This window comes from Apium graveolens, chromosome 10, assembly GCF_009905375.1.
Source record: "Apium graveolens cultivar Ventura chromosome 10, ASM990537v1, whole genome shotgun sequence".
In the NCBI taxonomy this organism is placed as follows: domain Eukaryota; kingdom Viridiplantae; phylum Streptophyta; class Magnoliopsida; order Apiales; family Apiaceae; genus Apium; species Apium graveolens.
This window is the reverse complement of record NC_133656.1, coordinates 242,523,979-242,546,416: the sequence shown is the minus strand read 5'-3', so window position 1 is coordinate 242,546,416 and position 22,438 is coordinate 242,523,979. Positions and strand designations below refer to the sequence as shown.

At 34.8% G+C, this 22,438-nt stretch overlaps 2 pseudogenes; both read left to right on the top strand.

Annotated features, from left to right (window-relative positions):
• The first annotated feature begins 295 nt into the window (after positions 1-295).
• LOC141692240 (serine/threonine-protein kinase SAPK1-like) lies at positions 296-2,084 on the top strand (annotated as a pseudogene).
• Positions 2,085-20,327: 18,243 nt separating this feature from the next.
• Positions 20,328-21,475, top strand: LOC141692239 (serine/threonine-protein kinase SAPK2-like; annotated as a pseudogene).
• Positions 21,476-22,438: the final 963 nt, after the last annotated feature.

The window sequence follows — 22,438 nt, the reverse complement described above, 5'->3', positions numbered from 1 at the left end:
CCGGTTTACTTGTTGTAAGATAAAGTAATGAGCCTATCATACCTCTGTAGCTTCTGATGTCAACTTTCTTACCAGTTTTGTCCTGATCAAGCTTAGAGGCTGTTGACATTGGAGTCTTTTCCGGAGTTGAATCTTCCATATTATACTTCTTGAGAAGCTCTTTTATGTACTTGGATTGACAGATGAATACATCATCTTTCCATTGACTCACTTGTAATCCAAGAAAGTAGTTCAACTCTCCCATCATACTCATTTCATACTTACTCTGCATTAGCTTAAAAAATCTCTTACAAAGATGATCATTAGTAGAAAAAAATATAATGTCATCAACATATACTTGAACTAATATCATATCAAATTTATGCATTTTATGAAATAGAGTTTTATCAATAACACCTCTAGTAAAACCATTTTCAAGTAAAAACTCTTGGTGAGTATCATACCATGTCCTTGGAGCTTGCTTAAGACCAAAGAGGGCTTTGAATAGAAAATATACAAAGTTAGCCAGATTTAGATTTTCAAAACCTGGAGGTTGTTCCACATACACTTCCTCTTCAAGCTCCCCATTTAGGAATGCACTCTTCACATCCATTTGATAAACCTTGAAATCTGAATATGCTGCGAATGCCAAAAACACCCTGATTGCCACAAGTCTAGCTACCGGTGCATAGGTTTCATCATAATCTATACCCTCTTCTTGAGAGTAACCTTTATCTACCAGTCTGGCCTTGTTTCTCGTTACAATTCCATCTTCATCTAACTTTTTTTTGAATACCCACTTAGTGCCCGTTACTGACTCACCCTTTGGTCGGGTACCAACTTCCATACATTCTGCCTCTCAAACTGATTGAGTTCTTCTTGCATAGCAATAACCCAATCTGGATCTTCAAGTGCCTCACCCACTTTCTTAGGTTCCTGTTATATTTGGAACCAAGCAAGGTTTTTCTTCCAACAACTAATATCAGGAGTTAGCTATTGTCATTCAATGGTATGTGTCTGTGCTTTGTTTTTGGTATCAGCTCTGAATTTCACAGTTTTAGTTTTTAGCGATCTATGATATTGTACAGCATATCTGCCATAGAGATCTGAAGCTCGAAAATACACTGTTAGATGGAAGTCTAGCGCCACGTGTCAAAATATGTGATTTTGGGTACTCCAAGGTAATAATTTTACAGATTACTCTGGGATATATACCATTACAAAAATGTTCTGTCTGCTAAATCCACTTCCCTCATCTCTTTTATTTGGGTGGATTTGCGTACTGCCAGTCATCAGTTTTTCATTCTCAACCAAAATCTACCGTGGGAACACCAGCTTATGTTGCACCAGAGGTTCTAAGCAGAAAAGCGTACGACGGAAAGGTGATAAGTTAATTCCTGTTGATTTCCTAGGTGATGTACTAAATTTTGCTAATAGCCATATGTTCTATCTAATTATCGAGATAATAGATTTCAGATGTTTGGTCTTGCGGAGTAACTCTATATGTGATGCTTGTTGGGACTTATCCCTTTTCGGATCCGAATGATCCAAATGACTTTTCGGAGCTATACGCCTTCGTAAACGTATGTACAATTGGCTTTTGACAGAGAATACTGAAAGCCCCATTCTTGATACCAAACTGCATTCAGATTTCCATGGAATGGAGGCATCTATTGTCGAAGATTTTCATCACAAACCCTGAAAAGCTAATAATTTCTGCCCTGAATTAATATCATACAATTTTCTCTGTCATAATTCATAATTTTCTTTTCTTCTTTGATTTACAGAGGATAACGATTTCTGAAATTAAAAGACATCCTTGGTTCCTGAAGAACTTGCCTATGGAGCTAATGGAAGGAGGAAGCTATCAATGCAATGATGTAAACTTCCCATCCCAAAGCATTGAAGATGTATTAGCGATACTACAGGAAGCAAGGACTGTGCCTTCTGAGGCAACTAAAGGTGGGAAATTTTCACTTGGAGGTAGTATGGACTTTGATTATATGGATGATGCAGATGTTGAAGACATAGAAACAAGTGGCGATTATGTGTGTCAATTGTGAAAGTGCGCCGCTTATTCAGAATTATCAAGTGGATAATATGTTCAGAAAAAGCTTACAAGATCTCAATATGGAACTTCTCGCGTCAATTGTGGAAGTGCATCACTTATTCAAATTTATCAAGTGAATTATTCAGAAACAGCTTACAAGATCTCAAAATGGAAGTGTTGGCAGAACTGTGAACAACTAGAATGATGGAAAACGATCAGACTTCTTTCATAATATCTTCTATCAGTAGACTTTCATAATAGCCATGTTCTTTTTTCAAGATCTCAAGTGGCATATGTAAAGATGAGAACAAGATCAAATATTTCTGATGATCTTCTTGCTTATATGGTTTTGTCTATTCTCATAGCTAGTTCTTGTGACCGAGTTGAGTATCGACGTATCGTTGTCGTTGGTATATCTGTATCTGTTAATGAAACAGACTCCTTAATCTTCTAGTACACCCTATCAATGTTAAAGAAAACCCCATGTACCTTTTACACTGGCGTTGCTCTTCAAGTAGTATGCACTCTGTAGTTTCTTTTCTGCGTAATGAACTTTTACTACCTAGATTACTTGATATACAGATATGAACAAAGTTGAGAACACAATTGTTCAACCAATAGTACCATACACTGTAGAGTTACTTTGTCAATTGCTACTGTCAGGGCCAGATTCATATAGGGTCAGCAGGGACACGTGCCCCTGCCCCTGATAACCAAAAATTAGCATTTTTTTTAAAAGTATAAATATATATTTTTTATAGTGCCCCACTAAAAAATTTAGGTTTTCTATAATATTAATAATTTTTTCATAATTTGAGTCATATTTGGTTTTATTTATAATTATATGATTATCAATAAATTGGAGAATAATTGGTTGAAATATTAATTTTCAGTATCAAAAAAAATCTAGAGTGTGTTGTCTTGATTTCTATACTATATGAGGTTTCTAGTGAAAATGATCAAAAAAGAATTGAATTTAGACCACTAAAAGTAACATGGTCACTTAAATATAATCCGCCGCTGGCTACCGTGTATTGTTTCCAAGGGCGAAACCATAAATTTTAGCTTCACAGGGGATGTCATAAAACATGATCAAAAACAGAAGCAACATATATCCATGGTAAAATTCTAAACTCCTCATAAAAACTACAGTATGACACAGAACACCTTCCAAGTTCTAGAAAAGTCTGCACTTGGTAAAATTCGAACAATGTTGGAGTTTTCCGGCATGAAGATCATAAAAAAAAACTACAACACTTACGAAACTACTCTGAAGCATAAACTCCAGATGGCCCCCCATTCGAACCTGTTCCACCATCGCCACTGGACAAGCCCATCTCCCCACTACTGGAACTAGAACTCAAGCTATCTTCACCACTGCTGACATCATCACCGTTCACACTCTTGAGATCTCCTTCTTGCAGCGCTAACTCTCTGCGCCGCTTCCTCATCTGCCTCTTACCCTTGGGTATGTGGCCAATGAATGATTCCACAATACTAAGACCCTCAGCATCGGACCGGCGGGGCTTCCTTCCAACATTTGACTAGTGCAATAATTAAAAATCAATTTAACATACTTAATAACAATTGAGATAAAAAAGACATCTAAAAACAAGGGGCATGGTGAATGAGTATACATAAAAACGTATGATTCTATAACCTTTAGTGAACAAAGTAATATTAATAAATAGCACTTCTTCCATCTCTTATACGGGCCATGACTCGTTTGTAATCATTGATCGATAATTAAACAAGAGTGAAACATCAAACAGTGTTCCTGCTGATTTAAGCAGAACTAGAAAGCAGAACTAGAAATAGTTGCTAATGATTACAATGGCATACCTTGGGACCTCGATCAACAAGGCGGGCCCAAGCTTTTCTGCTCCTCAGACAGTCAAGGACCGCCTGTGAGTGGCTGGAATAGGCATAACGATCACCGTTCTTCTTCCTCAAGTGAGGCCAGTGCTGCACAGAGAATCAGAAAGTTGTGAGACTGTATCTTTTTCACGTTTAACGTGAACAAAGACATTTCACACATACCGGTAAAACAGCATCGCAAAGCTCCTTATAAGTCATGGGCTTGGTTACAATCTCTGAGAGCAATCCTATAGACAAGGATTCATGCATGAGGAAATGAAGAAGAGAATATCATAGACCAGATCTATTTTTATATTTATCTAGTGGTTTCCTTTTACAGTACTTCTTTTTCTTATTCTGTACGTTGCTATATCTTTCTCAAACATGTGAAGAATCTAGAACTTAAAGCAATAACCTGGTAAGGTGCGGTAGGTCACACGGTTTTCAGTGCCAGAGTCATCATCAGAGGCAGTTTGAGTCGATTTACATCTGGAAGACACATGCTGTTTGCTAGTTGCAGGAGGATTACTCTTGTTAGCAGATTGTATGGCTGGTGCTGACCCATTGTGCACTTCCCTCATGGTAACAGAATTTTCTGTGCGAGCCGAGTCATTGGTCCTCTGAACTGGCAGCAGTAGTGATCTCTTCATACTCTTAGATTCATCCTGGAGGTCTTGAGAATTTTGAGTTCCCTCTGTTGCTACACTTTTTCCTTTTCTTTTGGAAACCAGCTTTATTGTTAAAAGAAACAACAGATACTACCATTAAGCTAAGTCGAGCAGCCATTATCATTTATAAAATAAAAAAAAGAACAATTGAAAATTTTAAACTGTTTTTACTCATCCTTTTCCACTATAGCTTTTTTCGATTATGGGTCATTTACAGAAAATTTAATACTCACTAGGATAAATAAGTACAAAGCTATACCCTCGGCAATGTAAGACATCACCTTAACATGGTTATTTTTATATAATCTCCTCAGGCTTCACTTCACCTTCATTAGATATGAAAATTAACCGTGCAAGTAATATTAAAAATGAGAAATGACATCATTAGAGGATGAAACTTAATAGATATCTAAGGAAAATTGCCCAAAAAGTATAAACTGGATAGAAAGGCCCTTAATGCCACATGTGACACATTATAATATTGTGTGTTTCACATCTTGCCAAAGCATATATCTGGTTCAGTGGTTCATTTGTAGTGCATTCAAGTGAAGATCACAGAGTCGACTCCACACATTACCAGTTGTGTGGAACCATTCCGAAACACATGTACAGGTATCCATTACAATTTAGTAAAACTGCTACTGCATGTGACGTCTTCCAAACACGCCACTATGTATCACGTTTTTGGAAACGCATACTTATGATGCGCATTAAAGTTTGTTTCTTAAAAAAAAAGTGACTTCAGAGTTATAAATATAAGAAACGTTGCACGACTTTGCGTTTAGAAGAAGACATGTCTAAGACTCGTTTTTCTGTGCCATAAAGGGCCATATTTTTCCTTTTATGATATTGGGTGCACTATTTCTCAAAATTTGCCATAAAAGGCCAGACATAAACATTGATAAAAACATCAATAAAGAATGACACGTAAGCGATTAATATCAACCAATTGGAAGGATGAGATAAACATTTATAATGTCAACAATACCTAGTTTTAGTTATGGAAACATAACTAAAACAGTACTTTGTTTTTTATCACGTTTATGGAAACGCATACTCATTATGCGCTTTAATGTTTGATTCTTAAAAACAAAGTGATTTTAGAGTTATATATCTAAGACATGTCATGCAAGATATTACAATTATATAACCCAATTGAGGACGCCTCCTAACACCTTAGAATTTTAATTATAGATGGTTACTTAACACCCTAACAGTACTTATCACGTTATATTTAAATCAACAAGGATATAAAAGGAAAAAAATTAGTACACAACTAACTTAACAAGGACGGGCCTTACCAAGGGCGAAATGAATATTTGTATTGTTTAAGCACAACGATTAATTTAATTGAGAAATCACTAGTATAAATGAAATTAAAAGTGACATGTGCAACTTACCGAACCACGGTGTTTTCCCACAGAATTAGATGGTGACTGCTTCATGAGCATGCTTGCACCAGTCGGAGAAGCTAACTGGGGTAAACTACCAGCATGCCGCATGCGTGGCACCCGCGAGACTCTTGCAGATCTGTTAAGCTCCTGATGCAATAATAATGCAAGCTGCAAAAGATGAAACAGAAATTAGCAAAACATTAGCAGAGGAACTTCAAGAAAACATGACAACAAAACGCCAGCTTGACTCAGACCTCTTCATCACTTATTGTTGCAGGAGTGTTTAGAGTGCTTGACTGATCCTCCTGTAGTGTGAGGTTGACCTTCGATGATGGTTGATAATCTAAATGGTCAACTGTCTTACTTCTATGCATCAACTTAGAAGTGGTAGTTGTATTGTCATTAACTTCCTCGCCTTCCTCCCTTTTCTTTTTATTACTTTCTTCATCTCTTGTTCTCTTCCCCGCACCAAAACTTACACTACCACCAACACCCCCCGCTTTATAATTATTCAACAAAGACAACGCTCCCCCATTACTACCCTCACTACCAAGCTCATTTCCACCACCCTCATTACCACCAGTCTCATTCCCGTCATTCCAATCAAACTCCTTATACTGAAAACCAAACTTCTTATGTACATACCCGCTCGCCCTCCACAACGCCGACCCAAAAATCCCCGTTCCCGCGCTTTCCCCACCAACCACTCCTTGCACATGCGCCCTCTCCTCCCTCGGAACCCTCCCTGTCCAAGTCGTCCTGCTAGACCCCACATTCTCCCCACTCTTATTCGCCATTCCAAGCAAACTATCAGCAACCTCATCCTCAATATTCTCACCCCTCTTACTCTTCCTCCTACATTTCTCACACGTAAACACTTTTTCGCTCTTTACGTACCTCGAACACCTCGTGTGCACCCACACTCCACACTCATCACAATTCACCATTTCCTCTCCATCATCGAAATTCACTCCACACGCACAATCCACCGTCCATGATTTGTTTCCCCAATCTTCCGTTGGCTCCATATCTGTAATCATAAACCAATTATATCACAAATTCAAACCCAAATTTACATCATTTAACCAAAAATGGCTTAAAAATCAACAATCACATAAATAATTACATGCAACAAAGGCTTGAATAAAAAAGAATGACATCAATGTGGAGTTAAAATAATTACATACCGTAAACAATCACAAATTCAAAACCTTAATTCACATCATTCACTTAAAAATGCTTAAAAATCAACAATTACATAAATTACATGCAACAAAGGCTTGAATCGAAATCAATGACATCAACATGGAGTTAAAATAATTACATACCGTAAACAATCGCAACTTCAAAACCTTAATCCACATCATTCACTTAAAAATGGTTAAAAATCAATAACTACCTAAATTATACGAAACCAAAGCTTAAATTGATATGAATTACATTAACATGGAGTTAAAAATAATTACACACTACAAACAATCACAAATTCAAAACCTCAATCCACATCATTTACTTAAAAACAATCAAGAACCAATAATCACGTAAATTACACGAATTCAACAGGAATTACATTAACATGGAGTTGAAACAACAACACACAACAAATACTCACAAATTCAATCCATTCAATCAAAATTAAAAAAAATCACTTAAAATTGCACCAACTATAAAACGAATGCTACAATTAAAAAAATCATATCAACGTAACTACAGTAAAATAATCTAAATAATCACAAATTCAAAACCCTAATCAACATCGTGTAATTAAAATTCAAAAACTACGTAAAATCACATGAACTATAAAACGAACACTAGAATTGAAATGACTTACATAAAAAATGAAGTTAAAAACAAATATTTATACAAAGTAAAACTGAGATTGGGGGTAAAAAGAATGTTACCTCGGAAATCGCGAAGATGTAGTAGTCGTTGTCGGAAGAAGAAGGAGTAGAACTGTAGAAGGTGGCGAGAATTGCAAGTTTGTCTCTTATCAAACAAGGGGGTACGAGGTTGTAATATAATTTGTGATTTATTTTATTTTTTGGAGTTTTTTTTTTAATTTTGATGGTGGTAGATAGAAATTTATTTTTTGGTGTGAACTCGTGGGTTCCAGAGATGATTTTTTTTGGAACTTTGTGATTTATTGTGTTTGACAATATGTGTCAATATGTGTTATGTTGGTGTAACGTATTTTGTAGATTTAATATTTTCTTATTATTTTTAATGAAAAAGTAGAGGAATTTATTTATTTTGGAAGTATGGGTGTTTATTTTTTTGTGAGATGTGTTGTTTGAATTTTCTAAAATTTCTATGAAATGTATTTATTTATGAATTAATTAAATGAAGGAAAATGATCAAAAGTGCTAATTTTTTAAAGCTTTTTTACAATTTTGCTGCTTTCTATAAATATTCGTAATAAAAATATGGTTTGTAACCAAGTGCGACTTCTGCTTATGCAAAATAATTAAAACTGTTTTTGATTACATTTAAGGGTCGTTTGGTTCAGAAGCCGATATGAGTTTGGAATAAAGAATCAGGTTGGGCCGGCATGAGGTTCAGAAATCAATCCCATATCATGTGTTGTTTCGGTGATGGAATGAAATCTCTTTAAATTAAATATTTTTGATTCATTGATTGAATCAAACTTTTATATATGGCATATGTCGAATTTAAGTTGTTATATAACATACAAACAAAAATAAATATATATAAGTGATTAAAAAATTAAAATTTTAAAATTCAATGTTCATTTATAATATTTAAATCAAAAAAATTATTAATAATTTGAATTAAATAAAAATAAGCATAACTTATTAAACAACATGATATTTAAGATATATGTTTTAAGATTGTATTCAACTTTATAATTAAAAATGAGATAATGAAATTTAATTTATACCTCATACTACTCTCTTAAATCCACATGTATCAAATTTGATTCTAGATGAGTATAAGAAATGATATCTAATTTTAAAATAGTCAACTAAACACTAGATATGGGTTCGAAATATGAGCCGAACCAAACAATCTCCAAGAAGATTATATTTAATTTAACAAATCCAAAATGCAACTTCCAACCAAATACAGCTACAATTACAAGATTTTGTAAATTGGGTGCAACCTTAAATGTAATTTTAAACTAAATAGGATTATTAGGCAAATGATCAAATAAAAATTAAATTAGAATACAAACTAGAAATTAATCTAAATCATTAGATCAATTTAATTTAATGTCCGGTTCCCTTTAAAACATCACACCCAACTAATTTGCACCCTACAGACAATCTCAGTTTTCCCCCTCCATTTTTAAATTGATTTTTCCCGTTAAAGGGTATGTTTTTTTTAATCCGAATTCACTGTACTTTTCTCCATCACTCAACGATCAATTTGCATACCATATTTGATATATTTCAAAGTAATTTTAAAAAAATATTATTCAGTTTCTATTGTATATTCTAAAATTGGTTTTTATTAGAGTAGTCTCATAATTATTATTATTTTCAATTTGTTTTTAAAATTAATTTTGGTTAATTTCAGTTGTAAAATTGTATAGCTCGTCTTTTTCTAAAAAAAATTTTTTTTTTGCAATTTTTTTTTAAAATTTACGTTTCTTACTAAAAAATAAATACTTATATTTAAAGGCCATAGTGCTACCTAGGGCTCAGCGTCGGGTCGGTTCGGTCAGAAACCGAACCAAACCGAATTAAACGAAAATCGAAGTGATAATTTTTTCGTAATCGAACCGAACCGAACCAAACTTATGCACAAACCGAACTGAATTATTTCGGTTAATTCGGTTTGGTTTCTGAAAACCGAAATATTTGAAAATTTTATCAAAATAATTTAAAATGGAAACAAAAAATAATTCGAAATGTTAAAAGAATACATATTATATTATATATGTAAAAAATGAAGATACATACATTCTAACCAATTGAAAATACATACAGTCTGTTTTTAGTTTATATTTACTATATTACATTATATATATATAATATAATTCAAAAAAAATATATATTTTAGATTTAGGTTATTTCAGTTAAACCGAATTTATTTTTAGATTAACCGAACTGAACCAATATTATTTCGGTTCAAACCGAAAAAACGAATTAACCGAAATTTTTGAAAAACTCAAACCAAACAGAACTGAAATTATACGATTCGGTTCAGTTTCTCGGTTTCGGTTTGGTTTTACTCACCCCTAGTACTACCTTGAGAAGAAATTTTTTGGAAATTTGTGATTTATTGTGTTTGACAATGTGTGCCAATATCTGTTATGTTGGTGTAACGTATTATGTAGATTAAATATTTTCTTATAATTTTTTATGAAAAAGTATAGGAAAATGTTTTTGGCGAAATATGGGTGTTTGTTTTTTTGTGTGATGTGTTGTTTAAATTTTCTAAAATTTCTATGAAGTTTATTTATTTATGAATTATTTAAATAAAGGAAAATGAGCAAAAGTGCTAACTTTTTAAAGTTTTTTTACGATTTTGCTGTTTTCTGTAAATATACGCAATAAAATATGGTTTGTAACTCGAGAAAATGAGACTTTTGTTTCAGCAAAATAATTAAAACTATTTTTGATTAAATTTAACAAGGGTACATTTGATCTAACAAATCCAATATTAAAGGCAAATCCCAACCAAAAACTATTATAGATACAAGATTTTGTAATTTGGGTGTAACCTTAAATGCAATTTTAAACCACTGATTATTATTCCTAAATTTTCAGTAAAGTTGATTTGGTTAATTTCAATTGTAAAATTGCATACCTTTTTTCCCAAAAAAGTCATTTTGCAAAATATAATTAAAATTTACATTTTTACAAAAACAAAATTGTAATTTTTTTTGAAGGCCATAGTGCTACCTAAAGCAGTGATAAGCGGCTCGAAAGAAGTGTAAAAAATGAGAGTTGTTGAAATCAGAGAGAAGGCGAATATAAGCTAAAAAAAATTCTCAACTAAAAGTAGAAAAGTGCAAAATAATATCATGAAAAACATATTTTATTACAATTATATGTTTTCAGCGCTCCCGTCTACGCTCCGGACGTTTGAAGTACATCTTCAGTTTTCACGCTTAGGAAAATATAATGCTCAATATATATTATCAATAAATTATTTAAACATTTAACCATTCGTCCCCTATCATGTTACAAACTATTATCACTTATCCGTTTTTGTTCACTATTATCACATCTCTCTCGGTCACATCTCTCTTCTCTTATCACATTTCTCTGTTTTCTGAATTTTTCATTGATTTATATGTGCTGATGCGTGAGTTTTATGAATGTGTATTTTTTGGGGAACTTTTACATTGGGCTTTCTTAAAAAAACAATTTGGACCAATTTCAGGGAGGGTCCAAACCTTCCCTGGTGTTTTACTCCCTCTGACACAGGTTAAAACTTGCATATTAGAAAATCAATCACCAAAATAACACGAGCGGTTAAGATATTATAAGTTTCTTCCTCTTATCTGAATCTTTAAATCTGTAGCCTTCATTAGCATATTCATTTTATCGGTTTTATTGATCAAAATAGAGGTTACCAATGAGTTATCCGTAGCGCTAAATAAGGAACCGCCGAATACACAAGTTACACTTAATATGTAAAATGAGTGCATGAAAATATTGTGCTCAGCCTGAATTACAATCATGAAGTACTAAATGATTGTAGAGGTATACAGTTTTAGATCAATAAAACAGCAGTAGCCAGGAGCTGAATATGTAACACAATCCAAAGTCACATATTGAGATGGAAATTAAGCTTCCACTTATGACGTTAATTCATAAATACCACAGTTGTATAACCGTTCATCAACATAAGCCGCTTCCAAAGTATCGTATAAACCGTTCTTCGTTATATGTACGGAATTAAAATAGATACAAAATAATTCGAGAAATATATTATTTTATTAATATAAATTCAACAGCACAACTTTGTGTTTACAAGCTTAATAAATGAAGTCTTTAATGGAGCTCCCGTAAAATACTTTCTGTTAGCTGAGGAAGATTACCAAATGAAATTGTATTCATTTTCTGCTTTTTCGACTTCAATTCCTTAGGGAAGGTGGCACATTTATGTCCATTCAAATCATTGAATTGCTGCATTTATAATTCACAATAACACAACCAAGTAGTTACTTGCGACAAGAGAGAGTTCTTTGGTTGCTACTTAACTTGCGACCACTAGTAGCCTTTTCTAGTCACTTACTTGCGACCAGAACATCACAGGTGATTTTGCCTTAGCAAATTTCTCCTTTAGCATTTACTTGCGACCTAGTTCCCTAGGGCAAAGTTACTTGCGACCTAGGGAGACCTGTGTAAGATTTTTCCTTAATTTCATCTCTAATACTTACTTGCGACCTGTCTTTCCCTGTACAGGTTACTTACGACCTTGTGCTTCTAGGTGGATGCATATTTCCCAATTCACAAAGTTACTTGTGACCTGTAGCTCCCTGAATGAGATACTTACGACCAGGATAGTAAGCTATTTTTCCTTAGCCAATTTTTGTTTCTTGCAACTTACTTACGATCTAGTTGTCTTGACAGTGGATCTTTGACTTAGAAAAATTCTGGACTCTAATAATTGTATCAATATTGATCTTTCTGTATAACTGAACTAAACCTTCTCTAATATGCTGATGCTTGGTGCACTGGTCTGGTTCACAAACAACTAACATGAATTGATTTAATTCAAATTCTTTTGTAATGCTGAGCTGATACACCTTGGTTGATTATTCAGTGCTTCAATTACTGAACCCTTGATCTTCAATACTTCAAATCAAATCATTTCACTGACACTGGAAGTCCATCGACATCTTATTCTTTATGGAGGCTTGAACATGTTAATGAACTTCTTCCCATGACTTGATTATGAACTTAAAACATCAATTCCATCTTTTGATTCTTTGTATATATCCAGTCTTCATCATTAGGGTTCCTATGTTTCATAATTTAATATTGTTTATCTATTTCTGTTTTATGTTGAGTTATAATTCCTCGATTACATATTACGTTACATTATGCTTTACAATCTCCCCCTATTTGATTGTTAGAGTTTGACAAGCAATCCCTAAAGATAACTCAAATGACAATATGAAAAAGTACAACCTCAAAACAGATTAGGATATTAAATACATTCTGGATTACATATTCAATTCCAGATTTCTTAAATTATAAATTACAAAGAAGTGTTCCTCTAGCCTGAACGGATAATCTATGTCTTCTTTGTTTTTGTTTTCTTGAGCTTCTTGTATTTACTACCTTCTCCTTCTTGAATGGATTGAGTCTGATCAGGCTTTTTCTTGGTAGCTTTCTTTCTAGGATTTGTTGATTTTGTTGAGTGTGGGAGAGATGATCCTTTACTTCTATCCAGAAGGTCATTCAGTCTTGCTTGGACCAAATCACGAGCTTCTATTTCAAGTACTTTAATGGGAGGTGGATTATTCAGTTCATTAAGTATCAACTAGAGATACCTGATTTTGGAGCACTTAGGAATGAGTTCAAACAACATGGTAGATCTTTTTGACATTATAAGACTGTTATCCTTTTAGGATGTCCTCGTACTCTTTTCGTGTCGTTAATCGATTCTTCTTCCACTACCTCATCAAGTATTCTTATGATTGGAATCAAAGCAATCTTGTCCTTTTTACATGTGGATAGTCTGACATCCATCAAGGCTTGATGTAATGATTCTGATCCGCTTGTTATGAAATTATTGATCTTAATCTTTGCTTTGTTGCTCTCAAAGACTAGATCCCCTTCACTGTCAGTGTTGATGATAGGTTCACTATCTTTAAGAAGATTAATTTATGGCTCTCCATTTATGAACACCATATCATGATAATTTCTTTTAATTTTCTTCATGTCCTTCTCTGTATCCCTGATCATTTTATCATTGAGCTTGTAAACATATAGAACTTTAGCAGCTCTAAAGCCTGCTTCTGATTTTTTGACTCCTGGTGCCTCCAATTTTGCTTTTTTGCTCTTGAGTTTACTTTCCAGGAAAGTGAGTTATAGATAACGAATGGATCTTATAGGTTAATCATACATGGTGATGTTCTGCATTCTGCAATCTGCAAATACTTTGATCATGAATGGATTAGAGAATGCTTGAGGAGACACATCCATCATCATCTTCTGAAGCTTGTCTCTGAAGTATTCATTCTCATTCATTTTCAACTAAGGGATTTTTGATGCTAAGACAAATAGTTCCACAATATTTAGCTTCTTTAATACACTAGTAGAGATCTTTATTTGAAGTCCATCTCTGTGATCGACAATGATTTTCCATCCATTCTTTAGAATATTCACAGTGATACCAGTGATTATCCTATTAAACTGATCATAGAACTCATGAATATTGGGATAATCCTCTATGTACTTCTCCATAGTGTTTAGAAGATTCCGGTTGTCAGGTTCTAACTTATAATAGTTTTCAGATTTGTCCATTTTCCTTTTATCTCATCCCATTCCTTTCCCCTCCTGTTTGCCCGAAGATATGATTCTTTTGCTTCTCTTGCTTCCCTTCTCTGTATGGCTCTTTGCACTCTAGCTCTTGATCTTTCAATCTCTCCTTGAATTTCTTCATAAGATCGGTTGAATTTCTCCTGTAATCCATAGAACAAACAGTCATCCAAGAAGGCATCTTCATCTTCATATTCCTAGTCCTCAGAGATAATCTTTCTCTCCTCCGTGACCACTTCTTCAAATCTAGGTTCATACCCCTTAGGAACATCACTCTCGTCTATCTCTCCTTTTTCCAGTTCATACTCTAAGAATAGGGGCTTTGGAGCATATATCTCCGACAGATGATTCCTCTGAGTTGTAATGACTTAGCTCAAATGATCTTGTTTTGATGTTGAATTCCCCCCCTGAGTCGTAGAACTCTTCTCAGCAGTATGTCTTAACTTTAGTAACACCTTTACATCAATCCTCTCCTCTTCTTCTTCCTTTTCTTCTTGAAGCTCATCTCCAAACTCATCATACCTAGAATCAGCTGCTTGAAAAGCATCTTGAATTAAGTTCACAGCAGTAACTACTTTTTCTTGCTCCACCCATTTCCCCCCTAAGTTGTGTTATCCTTCAGAGCTGGGGTTGATTGAGCAGGCAAGATCAAGACAGGGATCTCTTGAGTAGGTGATTTTGAAACAAACACTTGCTTACTGACTGAGGTCTTTGGCCCAGTACTGGAAAAATCTATTCCAGAGGAGACAGGGATTGGCGCTTGCTTGCTAACTGAGATCTTTGGCTCAATCTTGGAAATTGCTTTTCCCTTTCCTGAGTGAGAGAGAGATAGCTCCACGAATTCCCGTAAACTAGCAAATGATGCTTGTCGAAGGTCAAGTTGTTCGGAAAGATGTGCAATCTGGTGATCCTTGATAGACAATTCATCTTTGAGATATTGATCCTTGAGAGCCAGTTGTTCTTTGAGATAGCTATCTTTAAATGCTAACTGCTTTTCAAGGTAAGATTTGGTTACATATTGTGACATGTCTATAGGTGTAGTTTGGGAGGTAGGTGTCTCACGGGCTTCTCGCAGTGTATCACTCAACACTCCATCACTCGGTTTAGGGGTTTGTGTTTCACTCACCCTCACGGATACACTCTGCTCATAGCTCCGAGATCCAAAAGATGTACCTGCAGAAAGCACTGGAGCCATCCTTAAGGAGGTCAACAGTGGTGAAATGGGAGTTCGCGATTTCCGATCCTTGTTCAAGAAAAGTTGCATGTCATCATGAGACGACTGGTCAAGAGTTTGAATTTCTGGGAGGATCACTGAGGCTGTCATATTTGGCATCTGTTCCTCAGCTTCCTCCAGTGTCGGTGAAGATACGTTTCCCGTATGCTCACCAGTTGAATCTGGTACATCGCCAATGGGTTTTCGATCCGCACCAATGTTGGATCCCCTATCCACAGATGTATCCAAAGTTTTAGTCCTGGGGAGGCACGTGTTGTGCTGGATGTCGCAGTGATTACATCACTCTCTCCTAACACCTGTGAAGGCAGTTGATCCATTGAAGGACCTCGAACATGATATTATAACCATAATGTGGTTGAATTCCCTGTTTTCGTCAATACATCCTCACCAAATAACGCTCTTCTAATTGACTCACGTAAAACTTCAAGAGCTTGAAGATTTGAGAGTGTGTTTGACTCATTACAGGATGCCGTGGCTAACGGGCGAATTTCAATAGACCCACCTTGTTGAGAAGATGAATCCGATAACTGTTTATGTGCCTTTTCAGCCATTGTATCCTTTTGGGAAGATACATGGGAGGTTATAGTTGTCTTAGCGGGGATACTATTTTCCTTCGTTGGAGACAGAGTTGTGGGTTCACTCAAAGTACCTTCCTTATTTTTTGTATCATGTGCAGTTTCTCCCTCTATACACAAAGAATCCTTATACGCCAGGGATTGGGCTAAGAGAGTTTGAGATATACTTATGGGCTCTAGAGGGTGGTTATGAATTTGAGGGAATACAAACTCACTGCCTCCTGATTGTAATTGCTCTCGGGAAAGTTGTGTGTGAAAGTCACCAAGATTACGTGAATCAGTGTCAATAAAATCATTAAAAGTAGTACTCATAGAAGATTCATTCATACCTATGAATTCTAGCCTTTAAACATTTTTCTATGGTTGATTTGGCTCAGTTTCTTCTTGATGTTCAGCAGCTTCAGGTTGAGAAACCTCTTCTGGCTGTTCAACAATTACAAATTCTTGGTCAACATCCATTAGTTGAGCGTTAAGATTAGGCTGAAGATCTGCTTCATATTCAGCCTCTGCCTCTTGATCATCCTCATTTTCAGCATCAGGTTCATGATCATCTTTAGTCTCAGAGACAGGTTCTTGAGCAATGGAGTCAAAGTATTTTTGCTTGAAGTCCATCACATGAATGGGGTTGTTATTGGAAAAAGGAGTTTGTCTGAACAGTTTACCCACCATTTTTGAGGACACGACTTGTGAATTTTCCATATTGTCTGTGTGAACCAAGGCCTTCTGCGCTTCTGTGAGCTTACCATTGAGAACAATCTGGAGGAACCTGACATATAAGATGTAATCTTGTTTTTGATCTTGGTTCTCCAATATCTTTTGCATTATCAGACGTCCAAAGTTGATTCAAAGATTATGAGCAATAGCCACTCCAACTAGCCTCATGAAATGTGTTAGTCCGTGAAATCCACCAGTCTTGGGAGACTGACAGAAGAACAGAATATTGAAGAATAAGTTCCAAGGTTTGGGTAGATGACTTTTGTTGAAGTGCTTTGGATACTTGTCATTAGGCATGGTGCTTCTTATGGCCTTGAAGAAGCTAAATACTTCCCAGTCCCTTGGTAAATCATCGAAATCATCCCGAGGAAAATGAAGATGTTCATTGAAATCATCCTCAATAATTTCAATTATCTCATCATTAATGGGGAACATGAAGTTTAGTTGATCGTCATCTGATGTGTCTATATATGAGGTGTGCATATTTCTGAGGAGCTCAACATTTAATTAGACATTAGTAGTTAAAGCATAATGCACAATCGAGTGCTCGTCTAAAAAGCGAATCTTATTTTCAAAATAGTCCATGTGAGCTGGATTGCGATTTATAACCAAGATATAATTTATTTTAGGTATCGTAATATTATCCACCATTTTAATTAAAAATGAGAATAACATTTTGACCGTAAAACAAATTTATCGTGCACTTGAAATAATAACACGAGACTAATATGCAAAACACACAAATTTATGCGGAGCAAATATGCAATAATAAACACTAGAGAGCAAATAAGAAGAATAATCAATTAAGTACAGACCAAACAGAGCCTTATTCCTTAGAAATCACAGTTTAATATCTATCAAATTAACCAGTGAAAATGTGTGATTTTACAGTCAAATGATAGAGGAGGTCATGGGCTTCACAAATCTGCAATTTTTAGAGATTTTAGCAGAATATTTGGGTACTGTTCCAATCGATTGAAAATTATTCTCTCTTTTATCGTCCTTACTTGCGATTGTGTGTATATATGTATATATAAAAAAGATATGAACTGGGAGATCACATATATACACAACAGTAATGCAGAAGAAAAAAAATAAGACAGTTACTTGCGACCTATAGTTCACAGGGGTCGCAAGTAACCTAAGCAATAACTTGGAAAAACAATGTAGTTACTTGCGACCACATTGATGTTAAGGTCGCAAGTAACTCTAATACAATTTTTTTTAGTCTTACTTAGCTACTACAGGGAACAGCCTTGTCGCAACTAACTCAAATCTAAGTAGTTACTTGCGACTAGTATCCCCCGTAACAAGAACAAAAATAGTTTAAGTACTTACTTGCGACCTATAGTGCACTGTGGTCGCAAGTAACTCTGTACTTAAAAAAATTTCCGTACTTCATAATTTTATTCATAATAATACAACTATTATCATTAAACTTGATAATATTATATTTTTATGAAATAAATTATGCTTCTAATTACTAGTTAACTTTAATGAACCTCTTTAAATATTAAATAATTTAAAGTCCACTAAAATTAACAAATAACAACTTTGATTATTAAAATTGAAACTTTTATTATTGAATTGATAAAGTCTCAAATAATTAAATCAAAATTATGCTACTAAACTTTACTCATAACTTAACCAATTATGATTAATTTATTTTCAAATAATTTATCAATATAAGTGTGCTAAAATATTTATCAATTAGGTACAAACGCACAAATATTTGAACTACAAGAAATAAATAATGACACATAAATTCACATGTCCTTATCATATTGACATTGAATAACAAGTGAATTTATTTAATGTAAATTATAGTTATTGACTTCTAATTTATTAATTAGAAAGATTTAACATCGGAAGTTCACAAACCAACTTAGAGAAAATGTTTTCATCACGTGGTTTTGTGAACATGTCTGTAATTTGATCCTCTAACCGGGTTGTTTGAGATTGCTATGACACTTGTATTGTCATAAAATATTGGAATATTTGACATCAACATACCACAATCCCGCAGTTGGTTCCTCATCCACAAGATTTGAGCACAATAGCTTCCAGCAGCTATGTATTCAGCTTTAGCAGTTGATGTGGATACTGAGTACTGCTTCTTGCTATGCCATGATACCAACCTTCTTCCAAGAAAGTAACAGCTTCCTGAATTACTTTTATGGTCAATCTTACAACCTGCAAAATATGAATCTGTATAGCCAACTAGGTTAAAACCTATACCTTTAGGGTACCAAATTCCAAGATTTGGAGTCCCCTTAAGTTACCTAAATATCCTCTTAACAACTATAAGATGAGATTCGTTAGGGTGAGCTTGAAATTTAGCACATAACCATGTTGTAAACATAATATCTGGTTTACTTGTTGTAAGATAAAGTAATGAGCCTATCATACCTCTGTAGCTTGTGATGTCAACTTTCTTACCAGTTTTGTCATGATCAAGCTTAGAGGCTGTTGGCATTGGAGTCTTTTCCGGAGTTGAATCTTCCATATTGTACTTCTTGAGAAGCTCTTTTATGTACTTGGATTGACAGATGAATACACCATATTTCCATTGACTCACTTGTAATTCAAGAAAGTAGTCCAACTCTCCCATCATGCTCATTTCATACTTACTCTGCGTTAGTTTAAAAAATCTCGTACAAAGATCATCATTAGTAGAACAAAATATAATGTCATCAACATATACTTGAACTAATATCATATCAGATTTATGCATTTTATGAAACACAGTTTTATCTATAACACCTCTAGTAAAACCATTTTCAAGTAAAAACTCTTGGTGAGTGTCATACCATGTCCTTGGAGCTTGCTTAACACCATAGAGGTTTGAATAGAAAATATACAAAGTCAGCCAGATTTAGATTTTCAAAACGTGGAGGTTGTTCCACATACACTTCCTCTTCAAGCTCCCCATTTAATAATGCACTCTTCTCATCCATTTGATAAACCTTGAAATCTGAATATGCTGCGAATGCCAAAAATATCCTGATTGCCTCAAGTCTAGCTACCGGTGCATAGGTTTCATCATAATCTATACCCTCTTCTTGAGAGTAACCTTTAGCTACCAGTCTGGCCTTGTTTCTCGTTACAATGCCATCTTCATCTAACTTTTTTCTAAATACCCACTTAGTGCCTGTTACCGACTCACCCTTTGGTCGACTCACCCTTTGGTCGGGTACCAACTTCCATACCTTTTGCCTCTCAAACTGATTGAGTTCTTCTTGCATAGAAATAACCCAATCTGGATCTTCAAGTGCCTCATCCACTTTCTTAGGTTCCATATCTGATAGAAACCCTAAAAAGTGACATTCATTATGAGTGGCATGTCTACTCCTCACTCCTGTGTCAGGATCACCAATGACAGTTCAAAGGGATGGTCTCTGTTCCAAACTCTTTATCGAGGTAGATAAGATCTTGATGTTTCCCAATGGCATCGTTATAATAGTTAATAGGTAAATTTTATGTACTCATTTTGCACTTCCTGTTATATTTGGAACCAGACAAGGTTTTTCTTCCAACAACTAATATCAGGAGTTAGTTATTGTCATTCAATGGTATGTGTCTGTGCTTTGTTTTTGGTATCAGCTCTGAATTTCACAGTTTTAGTTTTTAGCGATCTATGATGTTGTACAGCATATCTGCCATAGAGATCTGAAGCTCGAAAATACACTGTTAGATGGAAGTCTAGCGCCACGTGTCAAAATATGTGATTTTGGGTACTCCAAGGTAATAATTTTACAGATTACTCTCGGATATATACCATTACAAAAATGTTCTGTCTGCTAAATCCACTTCCCTCCTCTCTTTTCTTTGGGTGGATTTGCGTACTGCCAGTCATCAGTTTTTCATTCTCAACCAATATCTACCGTGGGAACACCAGCTTATGTTGCACGAGAGGTTCTGAGCAGAAAAGCGTACGACGGAAAGGTGATAAGTTAATTTCTGTTGATTTCCTAGGTGATGTACTAAATTTTGCTAATAGCCATATATTCTATCTTAATTATCGAGATAATAGATTTCAGATGTTTGGTCTTGCGGAGTAACTCTATATGTGATGCTTGTTGGGACTTATCCCTTTTCGGATCCGAATGATCCAAATGACTTTAAAAAGACAATTGAGGTTAGTGTACATGAGAGTAGTTTGCATATGAAAGGGAAATAGAAGCTAAATTTTAAATTGCCTGAATTCAAATTGGGAGCTATACGCCTTCGTAAACGTATGTACAATTGGCTTTTGACAGAGAATACTGAAAGCCCCATTCTTGATACCAAACTGCATTCAGATTTCCATGGAATGGAGGCATCTATTGTCTAAGATTTTCATCACAAACCCTGAAAAGGTAATAATTTCTGCCCTGAATTATATCATACAAGTGGATTATGTGTGTCAATTGTGAAAGTGCGCCGCTTATTCAGAATTATCAAGTGGATAATATGTTGAGAAACAGCTTACAAGATCTCAATATGAAACTTCTCGCGTCAATTGTGGAAGTGCATCACTTATTCAAATTTATCAAGTGAATTATTCAGAAACAGCTTACAAGATCTCAAAATGGAAGCGTTGGCAGAACTGTGAACAACTAGAATGATGGAAAACGATCAGACCTCTTTCATAATATCTTCGATCAGTAGACTTTCACAATAGCCATGTTTTTTCTTCAAGATCTCAAGTGGCATATGTAAAAAATGAGAACAAGATCAAATATTTCTGATGATCTTCTTGCTTATAAGGTTTTGTCTATTCTGATAGCTAGTTCTTGTGACCGAGTTGAGTATCGACGTATCGTTGTCATTGGTATATCTGTATCTGTCAATGAAACAGACTCCTTAATCTTCTAGTAGTATGCACTCTGTAGTTTCTTTTCTGCGTAACGAACTTTTACTACCTAGATTACTTGATATACAGATATGAACAAAGTTGAGAACACAATTGTTCAACCAATAGTACTGTAGAGTTACTTTGTCAATTACTAGGGTCAGGGCCGGATTCATATAGGGTCAATATAGGGGTCAGCAGGGAGTGTCCCTCTGCCCCTGATAACAAAAAATTAGCGGTTTTTTTTTTTAAAAAAGTATAAATATATATTTTTTATTGTGCCCCCACTAAAAAATTTAAATTTTTTATAATAGTAATAATTTTTTCATAATTTGAGTCATATTTGGTTTAATTTATAGTTATATGATTATCAATAAATTGGAGAATCCAACCTTAAAATTTTTCAAAACTATTCTTAAACTTCTGATAAAAACCACAGTCTGACACAGAACACGTTCCGAGTTCTAAATTCCTGATAAAAACTACGGTCTGACACAGAACACCTTCCAAGTTCTAGAAAAGTCTGCACTTGGTAAAACTTGAACGACGTTCGAGTTTTCCGGCATGAAGATAATTAAAAAAAACTACAACACTTACTACTCCAGATGGCCCCCCATTCGAACCTGTTCCATCATCGCCACTGGACAAGCCCATCTCCCCACTAATGG